Raw genomic sequence first — 16403 nt, forward strand, 5'->3', positions numbered from 1 at the left:
TTTTACATATATATGTACAAATATACATTACATGTCAATGATTAGTATAACATATGCCTGATGACTATAAAATATAAAATTATATGGGTATTAACCTTAATTCAAACCTAAAGTTTTTCTATTTTATTGGTGATTTTAGCCCATTTACAGTTTTAGGATATGAAAACATTTTTTAAAATTTAAATCATATTCATGTTTTATATTTTTGTTCATCACAATTCATTATTATCCCTTTGTGCTTACTCACTTATTAAGATTTCCCTAGAAATATGGTATTTATACATTAGGCATTTTCAGTATACTTTTTTACTTAGAAATTTTTGACAAGTTACTTTGAAAAATATGTTCTTATTATTTTGTAAAAACACAAAGTACATATCGGTTTGCTCACAGTATAGAATAAAAATATAGTGTATGCTTATTTTTCTCTACACCTTAATCACAGGTCTGTTTTCTGTAGTCTAAAATTTAAGAATAAAATTTTAAAAATAGAGTCAAACTTTGTAAATAGGCACTATAACATGGGCAGGGACTTCAACATTCCACTTCCAATGGCACTGGACTTAAACTATACTTTAGACCAAATGTTTCCAATAGACATAAACAGAGCATGCCTTTGAACAGCAACCGAATAGACATTCTTTTCAGGTACACAAGGAGTATTCTTTAGAACATATTATATATTAAGTAATAAACAAGACTCACCAAATTTTAGATGAGTGAAATCATACCAAGTATCTATTCTGACCATAATGGCATGAAACTAGAAATCAATAATAGGAGGAAGACTGAAAACTTCAAAAATATATGGAATTTAAACAACACACTCCTGAACAACCAATGTGTCTTTTCAAAATTAAATATTTATATATAAGATTTATAATGTTAATAATCATATGTATTTGTATACATACCTGCGTGTGTTTCTGTATGCATGTATGTGTTTCTACTAACACACATAATGTGTTACTATTGCTTGTGGATTATTGACTTGTCTTAATTTTTAAATCATAAATATGATTGTTAATGTAGTCTAAATTAGTTAATCATGATCAAATATTAATATAATGTTTTATATGTTTACATTTCTGTAGTAGTTGAATTATAATTATGCCATAAACTTATAATCTTAATAGATTATTTTAGTTTTTAAAATAGTTACATTTTTAGAAAAATATATGCATTTTTCAATATTACAGAGCGTTTTGCATGTCCAGAGGTCTAGTTAATTATTTTACTTGCTATAGAGTATAATTCCTATGTGGAATGGATATAGAATATTTAATTTAGTCAAGCCCTGCAAGTAGGTATAAAGGGTGCTAATGTACAATTTAAAAGATAATATGAAATAGATATTCTTGCTTAGTCTTCCTGCATATGTGCAAGTATTCTTGAGGATAGAATAGAACTAATGGATTGCAGGGTGTGCACATTTTTAATTTTCATAAAGTTACTAAATGGACCTTTGATTAGCTTTGCCCTTTTATATACCCATCAGCAAGTGTAAGAATACTCATATCGTCACATTCTAGCTAACTCAATAACATAATTTTTTTAAAAAACTTTTTTAATCTAATAAAATATAAATTTAGAAAAAGGCACGTTTGTAAATTGTTACTAATTAGGAGGAATTTTAAAACTCCTTGTAACATTTATCAAGCTCCCAGCTCACTAGCCATTTCTAATACAGGTAAACACTATCATAATTCTAAAAGCATAAATTAGTATTCCCTATATTTTTTACTTTATATAAATATATACATATTAACTCCTCTGCTTGCTTCTTTTGGTCAATCTTATGTTTTTGAAATAATTCCCACTGTCTGTGAGTTTGGAGTTTATTCACTCTCACTGTTATGTAGTGTACCCACTGTGTTACTATGCCTCAGTGTATTTACCTGTTGCACTGCTGGTTGGCATTTCCAGGTTACAGTTGTTTTGAACAGTGCAGCAATGACCATTCTAGAGTATGTGTGTGTGTGCGTGTGTGTGTGTGTATCAAATATATATATGAAATATGTATATATACATATTTCTTTTGAAAATATATCTGGTAATTAAATTGATGTATCATAGGTATAGGTATATTTAATTGCAGTAGACATTGTCAAACACTTTTTCCAAAGTGGTTTTACAAATTTACCATCCATACAGTAGGTGGAATAAATGTAGACTAGAGAAAGCAGACGAACAGATTAGCAACCTGGAAAACAGAATAATAGAAAGAAATCAAGCTGAACAGAAGAAAGAAAAAAGCATACTAATGATAAATGAAAATAGACTAAGGGAGCTCAACAACATCAAACATAATAACATTCCCATTATAGCGATCCCAGAAGGTGAAGAGAGAGAAAAGGGAGCAGAGTATTTACTTGAAGAAATGATAGATAAAACTTAGTAAATCTGGGGAAGGAAACAGAAATCCATACCCAGGAGACACAGAAAGCCTCCAATAAAACCGACTCACGGAGGTCCACACCAAGACACATAGTAATTAAAATTACAAAAGGTAGTGATGAAGAGAGAATATATAAAGCCACAAAAGAAAAGAAAACAGTATAAGAGAAACCCCGTTAAGACTAACAGCTGTCTTTTTGCAGCAGAAACTTGGCTGGAGTGGCAAGAAATATTCAAAAACAAAAACAAACAAATAATTAACTTGTAACCAACAATACTTTACCCAGCAAAACTGTTATTCAGAATAGAAGGGGAGAGAAAATTTCCCAAACAAAACTTAAAAGAATTCATCACCACTAACCTAGCCCTACAAGAAATGTTAAGGGAACTCTGAGTAGAAAGACTCTAAGTAGGAATAAGAAAAGTAAGAGGCACAGAAGAGGCACAAAAGCCATAATATCAAGTATTTCTATAAAAAGGAGACAAGGGATTTACAAAATCAAGGGATGTAAAGTACTACACCACATACCTAAGAGGTGGGGAGGAGATGAATAAAACTTTAATACTTTTAGAATAGGTTCAAATTTAAGTGAACATCAACTTAATATAAACTGCTGTATGCAGAAGGTGTTATATATAAGCCTAATGGTAACCACAAATCAAAAACAGTAATAGATATGTAAAAAATAAGAGAAAGGAATCTAAGTGTATTACTAAAGAAAGTCAGCAAACCATAAGAGAAGAGAGCAAGAGAAGAAAGGAACAGAGAACTTCAAAACCAAGATGGCAATAAATACCTGCCTATCAATAATTACTTTGAATGTAAAATCAAAAAGACATAGGGAGATGGAATGAATAAAAAAGACATAATAAAAATCAAAAGACATAGGGGGATGGAATGAATAAAAAAGCAAGACCCATCTGTATTCTGCCTACAAGTGAATCATTTTAGACCTAAAGGCACATGCAGATTGAAAATAAAGGACTGGAAAAGCATCTATCATGTAAATGGAAGTGAAAAGAAAGCCAGAAGAGCAATGCTTCCATCATAGAAAACAGACTTTAAAGCAAAGATGGTAATAATAGACAAAGAAGGACAGTATAGAATCATAAAGGGAAAAATCCAACAAGAAGATATAACAGTTGTAAATATTGTAAATATTTATGCACCCAACATCTGGAGCATCCAGATACATAAAGCAGCTAATAAGAAACATAAAGGAAGTAATTGATAGTAATATATTGATAGTGGGGGACTCTTAACACCTCACTTTAAAAAATCACCATTCAACAGATTTCTTTACCTCATTGCCAACATTTTCTGTCTTTTCATTTGAATATTATTGTAGGTGTGTAGTGACATCAAATAGGTTTTACATGCTTTTCCCTGATGACTACTAAAATTCATCTTTACTTATGTTTAGTAACCACTAGGAAAACTTTTTCCCATTTTTCTACCAAATTGTCTGCTTTGTTCTTGTAGGTGGTTTGAAGTTTTGGGCAAGTGTCTTCAATTGGATGCAAATAGAGCAAATAACTTCTCCTACTCCCATGATTTTATTGTATGTTTAAAGGATAGCTTTCTTTCTCAACGGCTGTAGTATAATTTGTATTTTATTTATTTATTTGTTTGTTTATTTTTATTATTTTTTAAATTTTTTTATTAACATATAATGCACTATTTGCTTCAGGGGTACAGGTCTGTGAATCATCAGTCTAACACAATTCACAGTACTCACCATAGCATATACCCTCCCTAACATCCATACTGTGGTTTCTCTTCAGATTGCATAACTCTTTTATCTTTTACTAATTTGTATTTTAATTTGCATTTTCTTAGTTACTTCATAGGAGAAATATTTTTATGTTTATTGGCCATGTTATATTTTCTCCAGTGAAATGTTCTGTAATGTCAGAGTGATTATCTTGAGTCATTGTCTTTTTCTCATTTATTTTCAGGAATTTAAAAATTGTTCCTGGGTATTAGGGTTTTTTTCCCTCCATTCACAAGCATTTTCCATGTATCTATGGGTTTGACTTTTTTTACATTCTACATATAAGTGAGATCATATAGTACTTGGCTTCCTCTGTCTGATTTATTTCATCTGGCATAATACCTTCAAAGTTATCTATATTGTCACAAATGGCTGGATGCCCTTTTTTATGTCTGAATGATATGTCGATATGTATATGTGTGCATATATATATATAAATTATCATACATATAGTTTATTTATATAATACATATAATATATATAGTGTACATATACACACATATAACATATACATATATATGCTTAATGTATATATATCATCACATTTTCTTTATTCATTCATCCATTGATGGACACTTAAAATATTTCCATGTCTTGTCTATTATGATTAATTCTGTAATGAATATGGTGATGTAGAGAACCCATTAAGATAACAATTTTATTTCCTTTTTTATACAAAGAGGAGGATTACTGGATAATATAGTAATTCTATTTTTAATTTTTTGGTAATATTCATAATAATTCCCATAGTAACATTAAAAATTTACATTCCCACCAAGAATGCACAAAGATTACCTTTTCTTCACATCTTTACCAACATTTCTTACCCATTATTTTTTTATAATAACCATTTTCACAGCTGTGAGGTAATATCTCATTTTAGTTTTGATTTGTTGTTTCTGAAAGATTAGTGATGCTAAGTATCTTTTCATTTACTTGTGGGTCATTTGTATGATGTCTTTGGAAAAGTACCTATCCAGGCCTTCTGCTCATTTTTCAGTTCAGTTGTTTTTTGATACTGAGTTGTATGAGTTATTTTATATTTTGGGTATTTTCCCCTTATCTGGTGTATGATTTACAAATATTTTCTCCCATTCTATAGGTTACCTTTTCATTTCATTGTTGACCTTTGTTGTTTTCTTCTTTCTGCTAACACTGGAATTGTTTTTTTCTTCTTTCTCTAGATCCTTGAAGTATAAAGTTAGGTTGTTTATTAGAGATTTTTAAAATTTTTCTCAACAAAGACATTTATCCCTATCAACTTTCCTCATCCAACTGCTTTTTCTGTACATTTGGTAGGTTGTGTTTCCATTTTCATTTGTTTTAGAATGTTTTTTTATTTCCCTTTTGAGTTTTTCTTTGACACATTGGTTGTTCAGGAGTGTGTTGTTTAAATTCCGTATATTTTTGAAGTTTTCAGTCTTCCTCCTATTATTGATTTCTAGTTTCATGCCATTATGGTCAGAATAGATACTTGGTATGATTTCACTCATCTAAAATTTGGTGAGTCTTGTTTATTACTTAATATATAATATGTTCTAAAGAATACTCCTTGTGTACCTGAAAAGAATGTCTATTCGGTTGCTGTTCAAAGGCATGCTCTGTTTATGTCTATTGGAAACATTTGGTCTAAAGTATAGTTTAAGTCCAGTGCCATTGGAAGTGGAATGTTGAAGTCCCTGCCCATGTTATAGTGCCTATTTCTTCCTTCAGATAGATTAATATTTGCTTATATATTTAGGTGTTCCAGTGTTGGGTGTATATATGTTTAGAATTGTATTTTACATACAGCGCACCCAAATATTTCATTATTTGTTTCAGTTATGGTATTTTAAAGGGCAATGAATTTTGTAATGTAATAATGTCTTTTTAAAATATGGAGCTTAAGAAACCTCTTGACCTATAATTTAACCTCTTTGATATTATTTGAGTGCACTTTCTCCTCTCAAACATAAATGTCACTGTCTTTCTTCAAGTTTTAATAATGTCCTTCCTGAATTATTGACAGTGACCATAATATCAAATTTTCAGCCTTTTTGTCTGTTTGTTTAGATACAATTAGAATCCACTTATACAGTTCCTTTGTTTAGATATTTATTTCCCCTCTCACTGGATTTGGGATAAAATAGAATTCCTTAGCAGAGCAGTAGGATTTCAGGATCTAACTTACTGGTCTCTCCACTTTTTGTGTGTTAGCCTTCTCCCGGTCTATGCATCCACATAATAGACTACCTTCAATATCTCAAAGATACCATGCATTTTCATGTTATGTATGACTTTAACTTGAAAAAGTTCTGGAGTTCTCCCCCCTCAACACAAACATGCACACACTCTTTTTTCTTTATTTAGATAATTGTGTGTTTTTTTTATTTTTGTTCTCCCAAAACTTGTTTAGCTATATAATTTAAAATCCAAACCTGGAAAGTTTGACGTTAACAATTAAGTAAGACAAAAAGCATAAACCAGAACTTTCTGGAGAAAACCAAATATATGGTGACATTATTTCTATAAACACTTACCCCTTCTTTATATTTAACCCTCATATAGTATCTTTTCCTTTGTCTTGTTTTGTGTAATCTGTTGTTCATATCTTCTAACAAACTTTAGTCTTAACCAGAGTAAAATCTTACATGTGCAAAGCTTAACCCAGATATTAACACACAATTAGTATTTGTCACATTTTTAGTATTAGATGTCCCTAGAAGATTTCTGGCACATGCTACATTTACATGAATTTCAAGCTTACTTTCTTATTCTTGGGTTGATGCTACTTCTGTTCTAGTTACCTGTCTGTATCTTAGTTTATTGATTTTAAACTCTTTCACTGATGAATTTACAATACAGAAAGCCTACCAGGTTCTGTAGAGCTATTTTCGGGAAGTATACTATCTTCCGTTTGAAGTAAAAATATCTAAAATGGAAAATATTTTCCAGAAGCATAGGGTAGAACCATTTTTAATTTATTTTAAATGCCCTTGCTGGTGTGAAATGTAAAATCCTTGGCTATGACCAGGACATTTCACTATATTTGAACATACTTTCAGTTTTCAAATTCTTCAGTGATAAAAATGAAGAATAAGCAAAGATTGAAAGCAAGGCCTCTTTTAATGAAAGAGTTTTGAACTTCAGTATGTATTCTATCTGTGTGCCTAGGGAAAATTAGGAAGTGTACTTACCACTAAAAAGAGAAAATGTATATTCCCTGCCATTCAAGAATATGCCTACACTAGACAATTAAGAAATGATTGATAGTGCCTGCCTTGTTCTCAATCTGTAAATTGAATTTTCGGTGTAAAAAGAACCTCACTGAACCAAATGTCCTATTTTAACCTCTTCTCTAACAAGATTTAGTCGGAATGCTGTAATAAGTTCAACTCCTCATGGCAACTTTGGAGATTTCTGAGCACATTTGTTCTTATTTTATGTAGTTGCATTGTTTTGAATTTGGTATCACTTGCTAACTGTGCAAAAAAGACATACAGACTTAGGTCTCAGTTATGATTAACCTGGAAAATAACCTAGCCATTTTAAACACTATGTTATCAGTTACTTGAATTTTCGTGTAGTCAGCATTTATATGTGAAGTGGGAATGGTCGATTTTATACATATGAACTAAGACTTTACAGGCAGATAACATAGGCTGGAAGAACCATTGTTGGTAGAGTAAGATTTCCCTAATTTGAAAAGAAATAATATATCAAGTCAAATAACATGGATTTATTCATTGAAAAGGAAGATAATTTATGTTTAAGATCTAAGAAATAGTTTCTCTAATGTTCTGAAACTAAATAGTACAAATCCTTATTTCAAGATTGTTGTATTTATAATGGCAGTAACCATTCAAATAAAGTATTAATTTTAAGCCATTAAATCTCAAAGCCTATAAAAAGAAAGATAATTAGAACAACAGATTTCTGGTTTTCTTCTCATATTTCCTTTCATGATAATCGTTATTCTTTCAATGTGGGCAATTCCAGGTTGTATGGCATGGAGAGGTGAAAGAACTAACAGGCAAGAAACCTACCTGTTCTGTGACTTCCAATTTCCAGCTGAAATCTTTGAAATTTAGCTTCCTGTTCTGTAATATGGGCTGTGGGGCTCTGACATTTGTTCTAGCTCAGGCATTCTGGGATTACAGGGCATTCTTGTTGCAGTTTGCTTGGGCTGCATCCCACTAATTCCAAAGTTCCTGCACCAAAATACATTATTTTTGCCTGATGCCTTCTTCTCATAGATTAATGTCTTTCTAGAATATAGGCTTAAAGATTCTTAGATATCCCTCCCAATCCCATCTTCCTGGGGATAAAAATATGTTATATGTTTATTAAAATAAATAAATTAATTAATTAAATAAAAAGAAAAAGAAAACAAAAAAAGATTCTTAGATATCGTTTTTATTTTTTTAAAAGAATTTGTTCATTTATTTGAGAGAGAAAGAGAGATCACAGTAGGCCGAAAGTCAGGCAGAGAGGGGAGGAAGCAGGCTCCCTGCTGAGCAGAGAAGAGAGCCCGATGTGGGGCTTGATCCCAGGACCCTGAGATCATGACCTGAGCCAAAGGCAGAGGCTTAACCCACTGAGCCACCCAGGCGCCCCTCGTTTTTTTTTTTTTTTTTTTTTTTTTAATGGAGCTGATATAAGAAGTCCAGGAATGCATAGAAGTTACTCTGAGAGAAATAGGTTTAGTATATATAATTTCCTGAAACATACTGATAACTTAGCCTTAATACTACTTTGAGCACAAGCAGTTGAATTGCTTACATTACAGCAGCGAAATGGCAATAAACCAAACACAAGGATTTTTTTTGTTGATCATCCAGATAAGATTTTATGCAATATTATTATTAATAAATACTTAATAGCACACGAGTTGTATTATGCAACCTAACAACTGTAACCTTAGTGTATGGGAGTTAGCAGTGGTTATAGGTATAGAGCCCTTTCACCCCAAAATGTTAGAACAATGTTCTTCACTCAAGAATTATCTCCTCAATTTCCATATCATCTTTGCAGGTTGGGAGAGAAAATTTTAATAAAATTGTGTAGAAAATTATCCATGTATACTCCTGCATGGGAAAATAAAACCAGAGAATTAAATGGTTTCCCAAAAATTTTATAGAAACTAAATAGGAATAAATGATATATATTGAGAGTGTTTTGTTTGTCAGACCCTCGTTTAAGCCATTCACACACAATATTTCGCTGGCTACTGAAAACAGCCCTCATGTTAGATACTGTTATGTACATTATAAAAATGAGAAAATTGAGTCTCAGACCATTTGTATAATTTGTGAAACTTAGGTTGCACTGCAGGTAAGACTTCATCTTAGTGTTGTTTTAGTTTACCAAATGTTCTGCTGTCCTAATGATAAGAAGTATTATTGTTTATCACTTTATATAACATTCTGCTACAATATGATGTTTAATTTCTTAACTTCATCACAATGTTTTCCTTGCTCTTCCATCTGTATCATTTCTCCTAATTTCCACATATCTTCCACTAACATTGAAGGCCTCTATACTTATATCTTATCAGGTTTCTGACTTGTAAGAGTAGCAATTATTCTTACAAGACATAACACCTTCAATTTCTGTATAGCAGAAGGATTCCAGAATCTAAGTATAATAATCAGAGAAGCCAAACAAAGCAATGACTAGGACTAAGAAATTAATATTAGCTAATCAGTGTCCTTGGGTGGCTCGGTCAATTAGGTGTCTGCCTTTGGCAGGTGAAAAGTCAGCTTCTTCCTCAGCCTCTCACCCTTCTCTCTTGTTCTTTCACTCTCTCTATCTCTTTCAAATAAACAAAAACTTAAAAAAAATTAGGTACAATAGGTACCTAAATGTGAATAAAGGAGATAATGATATTCTTTCCTCATGATCTTTCTCCAAATTCACCTCCTCCCTCAAATATTTTTTCATATTGCTACATATTAATGTACATAACCTTATAAATCAAGATAAAAGGAATCCAAGGAGATATTGATGTGCAGTTCTCTTTGACTATTTGTCAAATGGCCATCTATACTCTTAATAAGTCAACAAATATTTGTGTAGGTCTGATGTCCACAGCACAAGTCATACTATAGCTATCACTGGACTACCATTAAGCAGGAGTTTGATTAGAGAATAAATTATTCATGCTAAATATCACTTTAATTCTTAGGTGGAGTGATAGATGAATGTACACAAGTTATTAATAGAATGTAGAATTATATATATATATATATATATGGTACATATATACTTTTGCATGTATTAGATACTATATTTAGAAAAATAGATTTATAAAAATGAATAATTCATTAAAGCCTGAGGCCAGACTATCATTTTATAAGTCACAGTGGAGAAACCAAAATTGTCAAGTATCTGGAGATTTTTTAGATTGAAAACCGAAGCATTTCTTTCTAAGATACTCAGAAGAGTCAGAATGATTTGAATAAAGGGATTTTTTCTTCTATCTTCCACTCCTGAACTGATGATCTCTTCTTCATCAGCTATCTGTGACTAGAATGGGAAGGAACACTGATAATGCCCAGTGCTTGTCTATGGAAAGAGATTTTTTCCTCTACCTACGACAGTAAGCTCTACATTCTCACCCTGTTGTCCTGGTCACAATTCATTAAACTCAAATCTGCAACTGACAAAAAGATATTTATAGACCAGATATAAGGAAGTTCAGCAGGCTGTGAAGTGTTTTGTGTAATGACTGTGCTCAGAAAGAACATTTTATTTTAAATAGTGACTCAAGTAGATGGTCACTCATAGAGAAATTAAAACAAAGCAGTTTAAAGGTAGTGGAAACAGAGAGAGGGTACCTACAGAAATGGCAGAGATCATATCAGAAAAATAAAGAGTAAATAGCAAAGGCTATATAGAGACAGGTACAAACAAAAGAAGATAGGCCATGAGTGGTCCATCATTGGAAGAGAGAAGTGGAAGTCCACTTTGGAGTGAACACTAAGAATATTGACTTGAGAGCTGCTGGTACATCTTGATGAGTGATGAGCTCCTCTATGGTCAAGAACCCTTTACATGAAACTTGTGAGGAAATCTTTCTGAATCAATTTTCAATAAATTCCCATAACTCAAGGTAAGTTCAGTGTGCCTCTGATTCTCGTAACCTTAAAGGTATGAACTAATAACCATAATTCATAGGACAAATGACTTTCATATTTAGAAGAAACTGCAGAAGCATATTCTGTTGCTAGTTCCATATTGAAAACAAATTCCCTCTGAAGCTTCTAGTAAGGGTGTTCATTCAGTTTCTTTACCCATCCTCATTGTGGAAGTTGCAGCCAAGTTCAAAAGTAAAAAAATTCTTCCCTATATTACATCAATATGTGCCTCATGCACATTTCATTCATTGGTGCAAATTCTCTTAGAGTAATAAGAACAACACCCATTTGTCTTCCAAATGACAGTTTTTCAAAAAAAGTTATTAATGCCTGTATGATTGTGCTCGCTTCGGCAGCACATATACTAACATATACTTCCTGCTCGGTAGGGAGTCTGCCTGTATGATTCCTCTGTTTTTTATAGTAAGTGTTTTTAATTTCATGGTAAAATGCCTTTGAGAACCCTTAACTTGGAATCATGACCATTACTGCATGAACATAGTATTGTTCTCTTGAAATGTGTGATGTAATTGAACACAACACCTCAAATGTCTGAAAATAAAGTAGTACAATAGAATTAGCACTTTCAGACCCTGTTTTACATTAACCTGATTACAATCAAATAAAGATGGTCTTTTGGCAGCTTCAAACTTTGCTTGACTAGCTTTAGATTTTAAAATGACCCTTGATAAGGGGTGCCTAGATGTCTCAGTTCGTTAAACTTCTGGCTTGGGCTCAGGTCATGATACCAGGGTCCTGTAATCTAAGCTGGAGACCCCCATGAGGCTCCGATTGTTGGACTTCCTGCTCGGTAGGGAGTCTGCTTTCCTTCTCTCTCTGCCTCTTCCCCTCCCCCTCCTAGTAGACACCTGTAGGCATTTGTGCACTCTCTCTCTCCTTCTCTATCTCTCAAATAAATAAATAAAATCTTAAAAAAATAAAGTGACCCTTGATAAATAATTTCATATCATTAGAGTTGGTTTATTTTTCTGCCCGACAAGTTCATTTTGGATGCTAATACCCATTTACTCCTTAATCAGGTGTGGGACATAGCTTTGTTTTGTTATTTTATTTTTATATTTTTACATAAGTCCTCATGTGTCTTATAGCTGTTACTGGGTTATAACTTCTTCCACTATGGCTCCTAATACAGTATTGTGTATCTGGCGTGCTTTTAAAATATATTTACCAAATCAATAACATTGAATACATGACTTGCTTTGTCTAAATTTTAAATACAGTTTGATATTTTAGTTAAGATTCAGGTGAAGTTTTATTTTATCATCTGTTTGTCATTTTACGAAAGGAAAGCCCAATCATGGCACATTTGTATATGAGTTTGCATGTTAATAATAGCACTCAATAATTTGTCAGATTGGTCAAAATGCATATTTGATTGGAAGATGGCCATTTCATGTAATCTCCAACTGATATTGAGCCTTATCATAAATCAATTTCCTGTTTAGACAAAATGACAGTTTTCACACCAAAACTATACCTAAGTGCCAGAAGATATCTTTGTTCAACTTTATCTTTTACCTCATTGTTCCTTCCATCTGATCAGCATTAAGATGTCAATTAATTCCAGAACTAATTATTTCTATTTCCAAGGCTACATGGACACCACATTCATCCTGTGTTCATTTAGATGTGTCTGATCACTAAGAATATGTCATTTGACATTCAAATTATTTCAAATCCATGGTAATGGAGAGAATATAGACTTGACATAGCATATTTTTTTTCTGGTATAAATAAAACTAAATTACTGTTTAAATAGTTTGTAATATTTACAAACATGATTATTACATTCTATTGAAAACATTATTGTTAAATTATTCAGTAATGGCTTCCATAATAACCTGTACTGACACATAAACTATACTCGACTGCATTAAGGTCTTCATCAGCCTAAGCCTAGAATTCCCTGTAATATCAGCTTCATCCCTTAGAAAAATCCTGGGAACTCCTCACAGAAATAGAACATTGCAGTATAGGATGGAAAGTTTGTAAATATAATGTAATTTTATGTAAAAGGACCTAGTTTATAGAAATACATAACACTAAGTATGCTGTTCTATTTAACATAAGACCTGGTCAAAATCCTATTATTTCTTTTTTTTTTTTTTTTAAGATTTTATTTATTTATTTGACAGAGAGAAAACACAAGTAGATGGAGAGGCAGGCAGAGAGAGAGAGAGGGAAGCAGGCTCCCTGCTGAGCAGAGAGCCCGATGCGGGACTCGATTCCAGGACCCCGAGATCATGACCTAAGCCGAAGGCAGCAGCTTAACCCACTGAGCCACCCAGGCGTCCCAAAATCCCATTATTTCTTTAGGTACAATATTTTAAATGAAAAATACAAGCAAATCCTGTATACTTATCAGGTTGTTTGTTGTTGTTATTGCTGCTTTTATAAAATAAGCTACTCTTAAGAAATATTTGTAATCAAAAATTTGTAACACTAAAGCCAGAAACACTATTTCACTGTACTAACAAAAATTTCAAAAGTATGGTCACTATCTTATGCCTTTCAAATTTCACAGAGTGCTTCTAACTGGATATGTAAGTCTGGAAGCTGGGTGTTTTGTTTCCAGACTCTACCTAGAAGAACAATATCCAAATGTTTGCTAACTACCAATCCACTAAATCAATCATATTTTCTTAGTATAGTCTATAGTATATAGAAGAAAACCAAAAGTAACTTTCATCACTACAATGTAATGATATGTAAAATGCTTTAAAAAAATGAAGAGATGAAATTATACAGAAATGGAAATATGTTTACAATATATGATGAACTGAGAAAAATGTTGGAAAATACCATTAGTGAAACAAAATTTAATTTGGAAAAAAATGTATGTGTATATGTTGTAGAAGTGTCAGCCATTCTAACACTAGAATGTTAACAGTGATATCTCTGGTAAATGAGGAGTGATACAGATATCTTTAGTTATTAGCTCATATATTACAAATATACAGAAGCCAATACAATATGTCAATAAATACATACATTTTGTAAAGCCATCTTGAACAATTTGGTACACTATCCACTGTGATGCTACAGAATAAGAATGAGTTTGATTCTCCTCTTCTTCTTGGTGAGAAAAAAAATAAATCATACTTTTTAAATTAAGAATGATTTCAAATGAAAACAGGAATGAAAAACTAAAAACAATTAGATCATTTGACATCACGAAGACTGTTTTTAAACTCCTTCCCTGAGATATGTTAGGCTTCTGAAAGATTTAGAATCACCAATTTGATAGTGGTGATATTTGGCAATTGTTAAATTTAGAGTCATATTTACATACATCAATTTTATTAAAAAAGGAGACTATTATTATTTCTTCAAAGTTTGAGAAACTCAAGTTGCCTTGGTAGCTCAAATGGTTAAGCATCTGCCTTCTGCCTTCTACTATTTGTGCTGTCTCTGTCTCTCTCTCAAATGAATAAATAAAAATTAAAAAATAAAGTTTGAGTAAATTATTTCCTATATGGTTATAGGCATGATTAATATTTATTGAGAAATCTCTTTTTAATCCCATACTGTATAAGCAAACCAATGTACTACCTTCTAAATTAAAGGTAATTTAGAAATCAGATTTGCTTGGTTTTTATTAATGAATATTTCTTATAATATTCACTGTGTCATTTTTCTTTCAAGGATCTTAGAATATATTCATGGAGGTTTTTGTTATAATCTCACATTTTCTCTGTGTTGGTCAAGTTCCTCTGTTTTAACATATCATCAAGGATGTAGAGATTTAAAATTAAGATTATGGTCAAATAATATGCAATAGAGTTTAGGGCAGGATAAATCCAGTTCTCCAGGATGGTAATATCTGTTTTGTCAATACAATTCTCATTCTTCCAGATGTGCAAAATCAAAATAAAATTTAGCATTTTAGAGAATAATTGAAATCATCAAGAATATAGCAACATGTCTAAAATTTTACTAGCAGCTTATCATTTACTATATATTAAATAAAACATTTTGTAATCTTTATTTCCTGGAATTCAGTCACTGCTCATACACTGATTAAAGGCAGATAAAATTTATTCTTTAATATCACTTGCCCAAACAGAAGTGGCAGCTAATCACTAAACCAGTAGCCACTAAATTCAGAGAATAGACTAAAAAAAGTAAAACGGGGCACCTGGTGGCTCAGTCCTTTATTGTCTGCCTTGGGCTCTGTTCATAATCCCAGGGTCCTGGGGATGAGTCCCACATCGGGCTCCCTGCTCAGCGGGGAGTGTGCTTCTCCTTCTCCCTCTGTCCCTCCTCCTTGCTTGTGTTCTCTCTCTCTTTCAAGTAAATAAATAAATCTTTTTTAAAAGTGTAAGATAATTCCAAGATAGACTATTGAGTAACAACGTTAGAATAAATCTGCCTGATTCTAATTTTCTTAAGATGCATGTATCACTTAACAGGTAGACATTTTCTTTCCCAGGACATGAACATGGAATAGTGTTTGGATTGCATCTTTATAAAGTTTGTGAAAATTCTAACTATGCTTAGTAAAACTGTTTCATTAAGTCAAGATGCAGCTTTTCTAATATGTCTTTACCAGGGTGTGGGGTAGGAAAGTTGATATTTAGGATCCTGATTTCAAAAGATCAACAGCAACAATAATAACATAATCTAAAGTGGTATCTTAAACTGTTTTCAATTTAGTGGAGTTTTCAGTCAGACCAGGTCCTGTGAATATAAGTTCCATATGTTTACTACTTACTGTGCGAAATAAGTGGTTACTCTGTAGAGCTACAAAACCTCTACTTTCAATTCCAGGAGGTCCTTTCTAATATTGTGGACTTAATGAAAAATAGAAGTTTACTATAACCTTTCATTCATATTTCACATTTCAGAGCTAAAAGTGCATTGAGAAAACACAAAATTAAGTTCTCTTATTTTGGGGGAGAAATTTAGTCTCATAAAACACCTTGTCTAAGTATCAGAGAATAATGATATATTTTCCACTAATAACCTTATAACTCTCTAATCTAGCCATTTCTGTCCTACTTTGCTTCTCAATGATTTCCTTACCTTACCAGCTATTTAAAACAAATATTTATAAATATTTGTTGAAAACTGGGACACCTGGGTGGCTCAG

Source organism: Mustela lutreola, chromosome 9 (genome assembly GCF_030435805.1).
Source record: "Mustela lutreola isolate mMusLut2 chromosome 9, mMusLut2.pri, whole genome shotgun sequence".
Lineage (NCBI taxonomy): Eukaryota > Metazoa > Chordata > Mammalia > Carnivora > Mustelidae > Mustela > Mustela lutreola.